This window comes from Phacochoerus africanus, chromosome 8, assembly GCF_016906955.1.
Source record: "Phacochoerus africanus isolate WHEZ1 chromosome 8, ROS_Pafr_v1, whole genome shotgun sequence".
Lineage (NCBI taxonomy): Eukaryota > Metazoa > Chordata > Mammalia > Artiodactyla > Suidae > Phacochoerus > Phacochoerus africanus.
Window position 1 is genome coordinate 84,032,497 of NC_062551.1, and position 13,420 is coordinate 84,045,916.

General features: G+C 44.9%; 1 protein-coding gene across 3 annotated transcripts in view; it reads left to right on the top strand.

Annotated features, from left to right (window-relative positions):
- The first annotated feature begins 1,641 nt into the window (after positions 1 to 1,641).
- Positions 1,642 to 13,420, top strand: part of WDTC1 (WD and tetratricopeptide repeats 1) — a 69,007-nt gene continuing 57,228 nt past the window's right edge. The window contains exon 1 of one of the 3 annotated variants that reach the window (XM_047792800.1): positions 1,642 to 1,962. The gene's annotated coding sequence lies outside the window, so the exon portion shown is untranslated. Of the gene's footprint in view, positions 1,963 to 11,951; positions 11,973 to 13,420 lie in introns of those variants that run through there. The other 2 variants (XM_047792802.1, XM_047792801.1) reach the window with 2 other exon arrangements.

The following is a 13,420-nucleotide window of genomic DNA, read 5'->3' on the forward strand; positions in this document are numbered from 1 at the left end:
TAAGAGGAGTTCCCATCGTGACGCAGCAGAAATGAATCCCACTAGGAACCATGAGGTTGCGGGTTCAATCCCTGGCCTCGCTCAGCAGCTTAAGGATCTGGTGTTGCCCTGAGCTGTAGTGTACGTTGCAGACTTGGCTCGATCTGATGTTTCTGTGGCTGTGGCTTAGGCTAGCAGTTGTGGCTCTGTTTTGACCCCTAGCCTGGGAACCTCCATATGCCAGGGGTGTGGCCCTAAAAAAAAAAAAAAAAAAAAAAAAAAGGCTGTGCTAAGAGTCATGGAAACATGAATTTACAAGGGTAGTTTCTAACTCCTCCAAATGGGAAGAAATCAGCTTTGGATGTTGCAGACTAATTCAACTCTTGATTTGAGCAGGACAAAACAAGCAACTCATGGAGCGATAAACACAGGACAAACACTCTAAATGCTAAATATGTATATACAGCCCTTCTGAGGGTAGCTGCTGCCTGGAGGACAGGTAATGTTCTAAAGCTCTGACACTGGAGTTAGGCCTAGCTCGGTTTGAATCTCAAATGGGTTCCTTATTAGCTCTGTAACCCTGGGCAAGTTGCTTTTAACTTTTTTATGCCTTAGGCTCCTCTACTGCAAAACAGTACCTATCTAAGGAACTGTACTCAGTATTAAGTGCTGACATATTAAATGCTCAACAAAAGCAAATTATTGTTATTATCTGACAGATGGCACCCTATGGGTGAGTGAAAAGTTTCCATTCTCAGAAGGTGACCATTTTTTTCCTTTTCTGACTGGAGGCTCCTCATGGGTGGGGCCTGGTTTCTACCTTCAGAAGTTAGGCATGATGACTCTTATGACCTTGGGAACTTCCTTACAGAGGAAGTGTTCCCATCGGACTTGGGACTCCACCACGCTGGAACTGCCTCTTCTTTTCAGGGGTAGGAACAGCAGTAACTCCACCAGTTTCAGACAGACCTTGTCTCTACCAACAGAGGGTTCCCTGAATGTGGGTGTGGCTGGCTCCCCTCCAGGCCACCCGGTGTAGACTGTTTACCTCTTATCCTCTTCCTTCTGGCCGGGGACACCAGAGAGTAATATGCCACTCTGGCAACCCCCAGAGCAGGAAGGAGTAAGCTAAGGGTTGGCTCTGGGGGCCCTGAGGCCCCAGCCTAAAGGGTCCCCCAGTTAAGGGGCTCGGAACAAGTCTTGAGCAGGTTTTTGGGAAGCTACGTCGGGCTTTGGGGGACATGCGTGAGTCGAGTATCCCAGAAGCGCCACGAGGGAGCATTTTACGAGAATGTAGGGTGGGAGGTGCGTCCGAGTAACTAATAGCAACTGGGCGGGGTGAGCCCGCGCCGCAGAAGCTCCTCGACGGAGAAAAACTACAATTCCCAAGATGCCCCAGGGCTTAGTCCGGCTTTTCCATCCGCCCACTGGCTGCCGGTCTGGCGAGCGGCGAAGCGGATTGGCCGCAGCCGTGCGCGGCTCCCCCACTAGCAGGTTAGTGGGTGCCGCCGGCAGCAGACGTTGACCGGACTCGTGGGGTTGGGGGGGCGGGGGGGAGCCCTGATCGCCATTCTAGAAACGGCCGGGCGCTGTTTCCGTAGCGCAGCCGCTGGCTGCGAAGCGCGGGGCGGGGGCGGAGACTGCGTGGCGCAGGCGCGGTGCTGGGCTTCTCCTGGGTCCCCAGACAGCTGGAGGAGATAAACAGAGGAGGAGGAGGGAGGGGAGTGCGTGTGTGAGAGCGCGCGAGGGAGTGTGAGTGTGTGTGAGCGCGGGTGTGAGGCGGTGCGCAGGGGCGGGCGGAGGCGCTGTCCGGCCCCGGCCAGGCGCCGGGCGGGGAGCATGGGAAGGGGCTAGAGTTGTCCCGGCCCCCCAGCCCCCTCCCCGGGATCCGCGCCCCCCCTTCGGGGAGAGGGGCCGGGCCCCCGGGACGGACATGGGCTCCTGAAGTTGCGCCGACACCAGTCCTGGGAAGAGGCCTGACAGGTACGGGTAGCCGCCGCCCCCTGCTCTTCGCGGGCGCCAAGGCGAGGACCGGCTTCGACAGCCTCGGCACACGGGCCGCCCGCTCTGGGCCGGCCCCAGCCTTGCCGGCCCGGGGGCCTGAGCCAGCCCGCCTGGGGGCTCCGGGATGTCCCGGGGGGGGGGGGGCAGGCCTCGCCGGGGCGGAGGGCAGAGAGGGCCCGGGGCGGGGTGGGGACGGAGGGCTGGCTGGGACGAGGAGGGGAAGGCTCTGGGAGTCCAGGGAGGCTCTGCCGAGGGAGAGGTGGAAGTCGTCCCATCACGGGACTTTTTTGCGGAGTTTTTGTTTGACATCTGATCTGGCGCGGGTCTTAGGAAGAAGGGAGCAGGTGGAAGTGCTGGAGGGCAACGCTGACCTGACCTGCTCTTCCTTAGTTTCTCTCTCTGTCTCTGTGTGTGTCCGTGTCCCCGTGTCCAGTCCAGGCTTCTGGCAGCCGCAGATGCCTTCAGTGGCCCATCCTGGCACCAAACTGAACTCTGCCGAGGTGTTTCCACCAGGCGACTGTAGCGCCCGTACAAAGGGCCTTTACTTGGGGACTGGCTATTCAGTACCCACTTCAAAGGGTAAATAGGAAGTGTGGAGTAGAAGAGAGACTGCGACCCAGCAGGATCCAATTCTCCTTGCTGAAAGCTGCAGTGAGACGCCCCCTTGCCAACCAGGTTGAATTTATTCAGTGCCCTCTGGCTCTCCTCTGCAGGTGTACTCTTAGGGTCTCTAGAAAGAGGTATTGGGTAGGACTTATGATTAATATCTAACAATCTAATTTGACTCTTTCCCCCAAAGGCCTTTTCTTCTATGATTTTCTTTAACTTCCTGAGGTAGTGGTGAAATAACTTTAAAGTTTTCCTCTCAAGTTAGTGAGTTTAAAAGCCTGGTAGGGTGGCTGTAGCTTCCCCAAAGATGGGGTAAGATGATCAGAGTAAAGTGGCAGTTAAGTGTCCCTTTTAGTAAAGACCGAATCAGTTTTGAGAAGGAGGCTGTTCTGAAGGCATCTCATGACTCAAAGGCCTTATGAAATCCCCACCTAGGGCACAGGTTTGTGCAGTGGCCTCACTAAGCTTTTCTGTACCTTACAGTCCTTCATGAGTGGCCAGTTCCTGTTCACTGAATTGAAGGAACTACTTAAGACTATTTCTGATTTGAGTTCTGGCTTTTTCTTCTTTGTAATTCTTACATTCTTAAAGAGATGGAATTGAATCATGGCTGTTGAGTATAGTAATAACCAAATCCTCTATTGCAGACCAAGGATTAACTAACAGGGCTCCTTTGGGCCTAATGTGAGACTAACAATGGATTTCTTCATTGCAGGTTGTTGTATTTCACTGAGAGGTGGGAAACAACCTTTTCTGCCATAGTTTGTGATAATGCTGCTTTAATTCTGGAGTCCTGCTACCTTCCCTCTTTTGACCTATTTGGGGAAACTTATGTTCAAGTCACACACATCCCAGTTTGTAGAAGCAGTGCTTTGGGTCAACTCTGAAGAATAATTGAACAACAATCCATATTCTGCCTGGGACTCTTTCCCTTGGGGGTCACTGAAGGAAAGAAAATATGTGTAATGTTGCGATGATGTTGTTAATGTTGACGATTTGCCAGTTTTGAGTTTTAGAATTGTCAAACAGTTGACAATTTAGCTGGAAAGAACTCATGGGATATCCTAAGGAGGGTGTTTTCACACACCTGGACTTCAGAATCTGAAAGATACGACTGAAGAAATCCCCTGCTGAACATTTGTGGATCTTGAGGGCTTAACTGCTGGCAAGACCTAGAGCTGTGACTTTAATTATTCTTTAATTTTATTTTTTCTTCTCTCCTTTTTGAATTAAGGAATGTAGCCCACATGTACAGTCACAGGTCTCAGAGAGGGAGTCATAGACAACATGTAATATAATACTTTTCTTTTGGGTCGCTTTTTTTTTTTTTTGCTTTTCTAGGGCTGTGCCTGAGGCATATGGAAGTTCCCAGGCTAGGGGTCGAATTCGAGCTACAGCTGCTGGCGTCCGCCACAGCCACAGCAACGAAGGATCCAAGCCGCATCTGCAACCTATACCGCAGCTAACACCAGATCCCTCAACCACTGAGCAAGGCCAGAGGTTGAACCCGCATCCTCATGGAAACTAGTTGGGATTCGTTTCCGCTGCTCCAGAAAGGGAATTCCTTTTGGGTCACTTTTTTTTTTTTTTGTCTTTTTGCTATTTCTTGGGCCGCTCCCGCGGCATATGGAGGTTCCCAGGCTAGGGGTCGAATCGGAGCTGTAGCCACCGGCCTACGCCAGAGCCACAGCAACGCAGGATCCGAGCTGTGTCTGCAACCTACACCACAGCTCACGGCAACGCCGGATCGTTAATCCACTGAGCAAGGGCAGGGACCGAACCCGCAGCCTCATGGTTCCTAGTCGGATTCGTTAACCACTGCGCCATGACTGGAACTCTCTGGGTCACTATTTTAATGATCCATTCCAGATTCTCCACTGCATCTTTGGGCTGCCAAACCCATGTAATTCCTAGACTGTGCTTTCTTCTCAGCTATCTAAAAAAAAAAAGCTCTTCAAACACCCAAGCCCTGAGAGTTGTCATCAGAAACCAGTCCCTTGGTGTTATGTTTAATTCTGGGTAATTTTCTTTGAGGGATATTTACTAATTGGAATACATCCTAAAAAGTGACTGACATTTATTGAGAGCCTGGTATATGTCAGGCTCTGTTCTAGGTAGTGTTCTTACTTAATTTAATCTCCATGGCTGCCCTGTTAGTTGAAAATCGTTTTATCCTTTTATGCATATGAAGATACAGGTTCAGAGAGGTTAAATAACTTGCTTAAGGTCACACAGCTAGTAAGGCAAAGAACTGGAATTCAGACCCAAGTCTTTCTCAGGGACTGTGGCACATGAGCAAGAGCTGCAAGGACCAAAGCTAAGAGCCTGAGGGAGCACATACTTGAAGAACTATCTTTGGAAAGGGTTTGGACTTTCTTCTTCGTGTGATTTTTGGAAGGCAGCACTAGGATCAAAGGATGGAAGTTCCAAGAGGGTAGACCTTGGCTTGACAAAAAAGAATTTGGGTTTCTAAAAACAAAATGGGCTATCTTGTGAGGGAGCGAGTTATCCATTATTGGAGATATTCAAGCGAAGGCTTTGCCACTTCTTATTAAGTATATTGTAGAGGAGTTCATACTTATAAAGGTAATTGGAATAAGTGGGTTGATTTTTAAATGCTGTTATCGTGTGAAAAATGATGTCATATCAATTTCCTGTCATTTTGATCTGTAAAAAACTAAAATATGGAGTTCTCTTGTGGTGCAGCAAGTTAAGGAGCCAGTATTGTGACTGCAGCAGCTCACATTGGCTGTTGTGGCATGGGTTTGATCCCTGGCCCAAGAACTTTCATATGCTATGAGTGTGGCCAAACCAGCCCCCCCAAACAAAACTAGTATGTAATGAATATTTCCTTTGTGCCTGGCATTTGCTGGACACCTTTCCTACAATATTTCATTTAATCCTCGGAAATTCCTTAAGGGGAGTTCCCCTTATGGAGCAGCACAAATGAATCTGACTAGTATCCATGAGGATTTGGGTTCAATCCCTGGCCTTGATTAGTGGCTCGGGGATAGAGTGTTGCTATGATATGTGATGTGGGTCGCAAATGTGCCTCAGATCTGGAGTTGCTGTGGCTGTGGCATAGGGTGGTGGCTATAGCTCCAATTCGACCCCTAGCCTGGGAACTTGTATATGCCACAAGTTGGACCCTAAAAAACAAACAAAAAAGCAAACCCCTGAGGTAAGTATTATCACTGTTCCCACTGTACACATAAGGAAACTGAGGGTCCAAAAAGTTGAAAAATATGCTGGAGTTACACAGCTGGTAGGAGTAGGGCTAATAGTTGAACCTGTGTTTGCACCTTCTTAGCTGTTTTATCCAGAGTAAATCACGTCTTCTCTGAGCTGTAGTTTCCTCATCTATGAAGTGAGACTTAATGATACAATGGGTTTATGTGAACTGAATGGTGTAATAAAATACGCTTTTCACTAGACCACATTGATTGCCCTCAAGAGCCTGCATTTGGGGATAACAGGCTACCCCTTTGGTTTCTTCAAGGTGAATTCTGCCCTGATTGAAACCCTGAGAGTTCTGGGTTTCATTCTTTGTGCTATTAGTAATAGCTGCTGACTCCTCCAAGGGCTTTGTGGCATTAGTGACTAATAGTTTAAAAACTTGTGTCCTGAATAAGAGGCGGATTCAGCCAACAGGTTGGAGTATAGGAGGCAGTGTCAGAGGCCTTGTGGAAAGAAAATTCTCACCCGATTGTAGAATCAGATTTGGGGATCACTGTTTGCATTTTAATATTTAATGTCTTATTTTAGGATGAACAGGGTCACAACTGCTAGAGCTTTGACAGAGCTGGATGTTAAGAATAATAACCCTTAATCCTTCCTGTAGCCATCTGGGGAGGTATTAGCCCCATTTCCTTGGAGAAGGCGGCAGAGCAGGGTCACTCCTTGCTCAGGTAGCTATCTGCAAGCTTGCTAGAGGCAATGTTAGGATCGGGGCCTTGGTAAAATTTTGTCCTTGTTCATAACCCCCAGATTCTGTTTTTAGAAAACATGAAACTGTGCTTATTCTTAAACCTTTTAGTCTTTCTCAGAATGGGAGTCAGGCATTTCTGGTCAGGAGCTTCATCAGTTGAGACCTGAGTGTTGGGCTTACCTGCTTCCCTCTTGAATCAGACATCTGGATGTAACGCCAGCAATTGAATAGAAAGGAAGCGTTTCCAAATTGATTGACTTAGTTTTCCTTGACCTTTCTGCTAGGAGTAATGTTAGAGGGAGAAACTTAAAAGGCTTCCCTGTGAGAAGTATTTTGAGTTGTGGCAGGATTCGGAAAGATGCAAGTTAAAGGCAAAATTCAAAACTTGGGGTGTTCTTGCCTTTTTTTTTTCTTTCTTTTTTTCTTTTTTAGGGCTGTACCTGCGGCATATGGAGGTTCCCAGGCTAGGGGTCTAATCAGAGCTACAGCTGCTGGCCTACACCGCAGCCATACCAACGCCAGATCTGAGCCTTGTCTGCGTCTTACACCACAACTCATTGCAACAGGGGATCCTTAACCCACTGAGTGAGGCCAGGGATCGAACCTGCAACTTCATGGTTCCTAGTCAGGTTTGTTTCCGCTGCACCACAACGGGAACTCCTGTCTTTTTTTTTTTTTTTTTTTTTTTTTCCAGATGTTCATGAATACAGTGAGAAAGGATAGCATTATCAGAATATGCTTCCATTTGTCTTTCTGTTTCCTTCTGCTGCTTTAATTGTGGACCTAGGAAAAGGCAGATAAATTAGCTATGATAACTAAAAAGCAAAGCTCTGAAAAGATGAAGGAAAATTTTTCACAAAACTCGAATGGCAATACAAAATTGTACAACAGAAAAGACATCAAGGTGAGTTTTTATCCAGAGGCTCCCACAAAGTGAAGCATTTCTTAGGATGGCCTTCCACAGAGAGAAAGCTTTAGTCAGCTCCATATGGAATCATTTAAGCCATGACCCTCAAAGATGGCAAAGAACTTTCCCGTAGATAATTGCTGATGGGCTTGTCCTACCAAAAACACCTTTCCCAGATGTTGCCTTTGTGCCAGCTTAGTCCGTGGCTCTGAAACGCACTTTAAATTTGTGTTTGAGACCAGCAGAGTCAAAGTGATTTTGTTTCCTTAGCCTAACCCTAAGAAACGGTAAGGGAACAAAGGTTCTTTTGAGCAAGACTTCTTGGAGGCAGTCTGGTTAAAGATGGTAATAGTAACTATTATTTTATTATTATTATTTTTTAAATAGTAACTATTTTTTAGTGGCCATTGGCTTGGGCCCTGGAGTTAAACTCTAGTATGACTCTTAATTTAGTAGCTGTAACTTTGGGAAGGTTAACTTCTCTGAGCCTCAGATCTGTCATCTGTAAAATGAGGATAACAATAGTACCTGCTTCATAGGGCTGTTATGAGGCATCTGTCAGCTAACACTTGTAAAATGCCTAGAATGTTCAATAAGTATTATTTACTAGGCTCGGTATCAAGCATTTTACATATGTGGCTCTTCCATTCCTCATCATTCTACAAAGATAGGCTATCATCCCTGTTTTGCAGATTAGGAAACTGTTTAAGAAAAAAGTTTAGAAATGCTGTCACAAAGAAAGTAGGTGGCAGAACTGGAATTTGCACCTTGGGTCTGTCGGACTCTGCAGCCCAACTCTTTTTCTTTTCTTTTTTCTTTTTTCTTTTATTTATTTATTTGTTCTTTTTGCCATTTCTTGGGCCGCTCCCGCGGCATGTGGAGGTTCCCAGGCTAGGGGTCGAATCGGAGCTGTAGCTGCTAGCCTACACCAGAGCCACAGCAACGGGGGATCCGAGCCGTGTCTGCGACCTACACCACAACTCACGGCAATGCTGGATCCTTAACCCACTGAGCAAGGCCAGGGATCGAACCCTCAACCTCATGGTTCCTAGTCGGATTCGTTAACCACTTCGCCACAAGGGGAATTCCTCTTTTCTTTTCTTTTTTAAATTTTAGTAGTTCTAATTATGCATTGGAAGTGCATTTCTTTTTCTCTCCTATAGGATTGCCAGTAGGGAAACCATTGCAAATAGAGTGAAAGGAAACTTGCATACATCTTTTGCATAATTCAGAATGTTGAAAGGGGTTCATTTGTCACTCGCTGGGAGCAACCTCCCTCTAGTGGGAGGCAGCAAGTCCAGAGGAAAGAGAATACAGATGACCTGAGTTCCGTCTCCTCCGTGCTTCTGACCCAGCAGTGTATCCTCAGAGTCATGGGATAATGGCATTGAAATGGGTTTTGTAGGAGTTCCCATTGTGGCACAGCGAAAACGGGTCCGACTAGGAACCATAAGGCTTCGGGTTCGATCCCTGGTCTCGCTCAGTGGGTTAAGGATCCGGTGTTGCCGTGAGCTGTGGTGTAGGTCACAGATGCAGCTCGGATCTGGCATTGCTGTGGCTGTGGTGTAGGCCAGCAGCTGTAGCTCTGATAAGACCCCTAGCCTGGGAATCTCCATGTGCCAGGTGCGGCCCTAAAAAGGCAAAAGACAGAAAGAAAAAAAAAGAAATGGGTTTTGTAGCTCATCTCAGAGTCTACCTCTCATTTTACAGATGGGGAAATAGGCTGAGGGAATGAAATGCCTTACTCAGAGTCTCAAAGCCAGTTCGAGGCAATCTTGGCTTAGAGTGCAAGACCCTAGATCCAGGCTCTGTGCTTCTTCCTCAGTACTACATAGCATTGTGCTTCAGTTCTCCCTTGTTAAATGGAGGTGATAATAACTTTCTACCTTCCTTACAAGATTGTTGTGAAGTTCAAGTGAAAAGCATGAACAAAAGCATTCTTCTGATTGGTATAAAAAACACTGTTCATATGCAAGGCAGTCATGCTGTTTTTCATTCAGCAAGTATTTATTGGTACCTGATAAGCCCATAGCACTTCTTGGAGAGCCAGGAGGATCAGCAGATGAATCCGATACAGAGCTGGCCCTCAGGATGCTTTTAGTCTTTTAAGGAAGAGAATAACTAAATAAATAACTATTGTTCAAGGTAGGAGACAGACAAAGGAAAGAGTGAGAACTAAATTTTCTTTTTGTAAGTTGTGAGTTAGAGGTAGAGAAAGGAAGAAAGGGTTTTGGAACTTTTCCTCTTCTACCCTTTTAATGCATGCAATTATGCACTTTTTAATATATTCACAAAGTCATGCAACCATCACCAATATCTAATTCCAGAACATTTTCATCACCCTCCCCCACAAAAAATCCCGTAACCTTTAGCCATCACAGTCCACCCTGCTGACCCCATCTTCTCCCTCAACCCTAGGCAATCACTAACCTACTTTGTTTCTGTAGCTCTTCCTATTCTTGGCATTTCTTATAAATGGATTCATACAACATATGGCCTTTTATGACTGGCTTCTTTCCCTTAACATAATGTTTTTAAGTTTCATCCATGTTATAGTGTGAATCAATACTTCATTCCTTTTTATGGATGAATAGTATTCCATTATAGATATACCACATTTTATGTATCCATTGACGGGTATTTAGGTTGTTTCTATGTTGGGGATATAAACAATGCTGCTATGAGTATTCAGGTACAAGTTTTCAAGTTAACATAGGTTTTCATTTCTCTTGGGTATATACCTAAGTGGAATTTTTGGGTCATATGGTAACTCTAACTTTTGAGAGGAGACTCCCCCCACCCCCCATTTTTGGCCGCCCTGCAGCATATGGAGCTCCTGGGCAAGGGATCAGATCTAGCCGCAGTCTTGACCTAAGCCACGGCTGCAGCAGTGCTGCATCTTTAACCCACTGTGCCAGGCTGGAGAACAAACCTATGTCCCAGCACTCCAAAGATGCTTCCAATCCCATTGTGCCACAGTGGGAACTCCAGAGGAGGCTTTTCTTAAACAATTTTTTTCTTATTGAAAATAATATTGTCACTCACACTTAATTTTTACTGTGTACCAGTAATCCTTGCAACAGCCGAGATAGGAACTGTCATTATCTTTTTGTAACAGATGAAAAAAATAACTGGTGTTTCTTGAATACTTATCATATACCAGGTATCGTGCTGAATATTTTACAGTGCGTTATCTCATTTGTGTGCCAAACCCTATGAGATAGGTATTAACCCTATGAGATAGATATTACATATGCCTACATGGCAGTTTAAAAAAAAAAAAAGCAAAACCAGGAGCTCAAAAATAAACAATTTTGTCCAAGGACACAACTTAATATATGGTAGAGCCATATTCATACTCAAGTTTCTTCCTATCCAAGGCTAATTCCTAATGGCTATTTCTATTTTATTATAAAAACAAGAAAAGTTTACAATAGAATACTTGGGAAATAGACAGGAAGAGAAAAAAAGGATATCTCCTGTTGTCCTACCAGAGAGATGACCACTGGCTAACATTTTTGGTGCATATACTTCTTAAGCTTTATATATATATATATATATATATATATATATACATTTTTTTTTGCTTTATATTTTCCCCCCAAGGCTGGGATGGCTCTGTGTGTGTGTGTGTGTGTCTGTCTGTCTGTCTGTCTGTCTGTCTTAAAACTGATTTTTTAAATAATTGTCAACATTCTACCATTCTTGTTTCACCTATACCTCCCTTGCTTTCCGCCCCCCCCATTCTATTTTTCAAGTAACGTTTACAGACATGAAAACACACTAATCTTGACTGAATAGTTTTTGTTTTTTTCTTTCTAGGGCCACACCTGCAGTATGGAAGTTCCCAGGCTAGTGGTCCAATTGGAGCTGTAGGCACTAGCCTACATCACAGCCACAGCAATGCAGAATCTGAGCAGAGTCTGTGACCTATACCATAGCTCATGGCAACGCCAGATCCTTAACTCACTGAGTGAGGCCGGGGATCAAACCTTGTCCTCATGGTTACTGGTCGGGTTCGTTAACCACTGAGCCATGCTGGGAACTCCAGATCCATTATCACTTGATGGACATTTTGGTTGTTTCTACCTTTTAAATACTGTGAATAATGTTGCTATATGCTTTTGGTGGGGAGGGGGGGCACTGCATCCATGACATGTGTAAGTTCCAGGACCAGGGATCAACAACCCTGCACCATGGTAGTAACCCCACAGCAGTGACAATGCCTGATCTTTAACCCACTGAACCACCAGGGAACTCCTTTTTTTTTTTTTTTTTTTTTTAGTGTGGGATTGCAGTTCCCAGACCAGGGGTTGAACTCAGGCCATAGCAGTGAAAGCTCTGAGTCCTAACTACTAGACCACCAGGGAACTCCCTCTAGATGCATTCTTGTACAAGTTTTTGTATGGAATTTCTTTGTTTTTAACGAAGTCACTTTTTTCCTCCTGATCTTGCTTTTCACAGCTGGCAGAGGTGATAAAGACATCCTCCTCTCTGTGCTCCACCATCTACAATGGAATCCCCAGTGTCAGCTTTGCTTCTCTGGTAGGGAAGGAAACATGGGAGAAGTGTTATAACCATGCCACTCAGCATAGGTAACAGGAATTATCAGGTCGTGGTAGAAATCAGGTTTGGCTCACAGCTATTAAGCACCTACTATGCTAGGTATATATTTTGTACTTTTTTTTTTTTTTAGGGCCGCATCCACGGCATATGGAGGTTCCCAGGCTAGGGGTCCAATCCAAGCTACAGCTGCCAGCCTACACCACAGCCACAGCAATGCAGGATCCAAGCCACGACTGCAACCTACACCACAACTCACGGCAACACTGAATCCTTAACCCACAGAGCGACACCAGGGATCTAACCTGTAACGTCATGGTTCCTAGTTGGATTCATTTCGTACTGTGCCACAACAGGAACTCCTATATTTTGTACTTTTATATATATTTCATTTATTTCTCCCAATGGCCCATTTAAGTAGGTTAGTATCCATATTTTACAAATGGGAGAATTGAAGCTTCAGAAAGGTTTGCATAACTTGGGGACTGGAATTCAGGCCCAGGTGCTGAATTCTGCTGAAGTCTGCTTCTCTTTCTGCTACTTTAACCAGAGCCCAGACAAGGACCATGGCACACCTGAAATGGGTGGTTCCTCATGTTTATTCGGATATGACCATTCAGTCTTAAGTTCCAGATGCATAATCTTCTCCAGGTGTACTTTGTTCTATGGTTTGATAACCTCAGGCTCTTAGATTACTGGTACCCTTTGCATTATAAAGTATGAGATTAATTCCTCCAAATTGAACTGTTAGTTGAATTTTTATTTTATTAGCTTCCTTTATAACTATAGCAGAGGTATGCCCATGGAAGAAAGTTTCCCAGTAGTCTAGGTTAAAAGTTTGTGGAAGGGGTGATGTTAAGTGCTAGGCATTTTAGAGCTCCAGGAATAGAATACCTTTTAGAAGGTATAACATCTGCATAGCAGCTCATGTTTTTTTTTTTTTTTGGTAGCATTAAGTCATATGTTTTCCTCTGTGCCTTAGGTATTTTTATATTTCTCATACTCCTCACTCTCAGAAACTGTCTTCATTCTTCCTCCCTTCCGTTGAATAGCAGCTAGAATTTGCCTGTAATATCCTAAATTATAAGTAAATACCATTATTAAACCTTTGTGTTCTAGATAAAGTTTATATTGAGCTTTCACCTTCTGCAAACAAGTTAGCCCTCAATGTTAAGTGTGAAAATTAGAGTTTATTCAGTTAATGTCACTATCCTTAGGATAAAGAAGATACATTAAAAGTTGCTTGTGGTCTGTTAAAGTCTTCATTCTTCATTAGTGATTTCCCAGTTGTTTGTCTAGCTCTGCTATTATGTGTTTGGTTTGTTTCCCTTGCTGTCATTTTTTTTTTTTTTTGCTTTCTTCTAAGATGTATGAATGTATAAGTATAAATAAGATTTAGGGAGTTCCTGTCATGGCTTGTTGAACCCAAC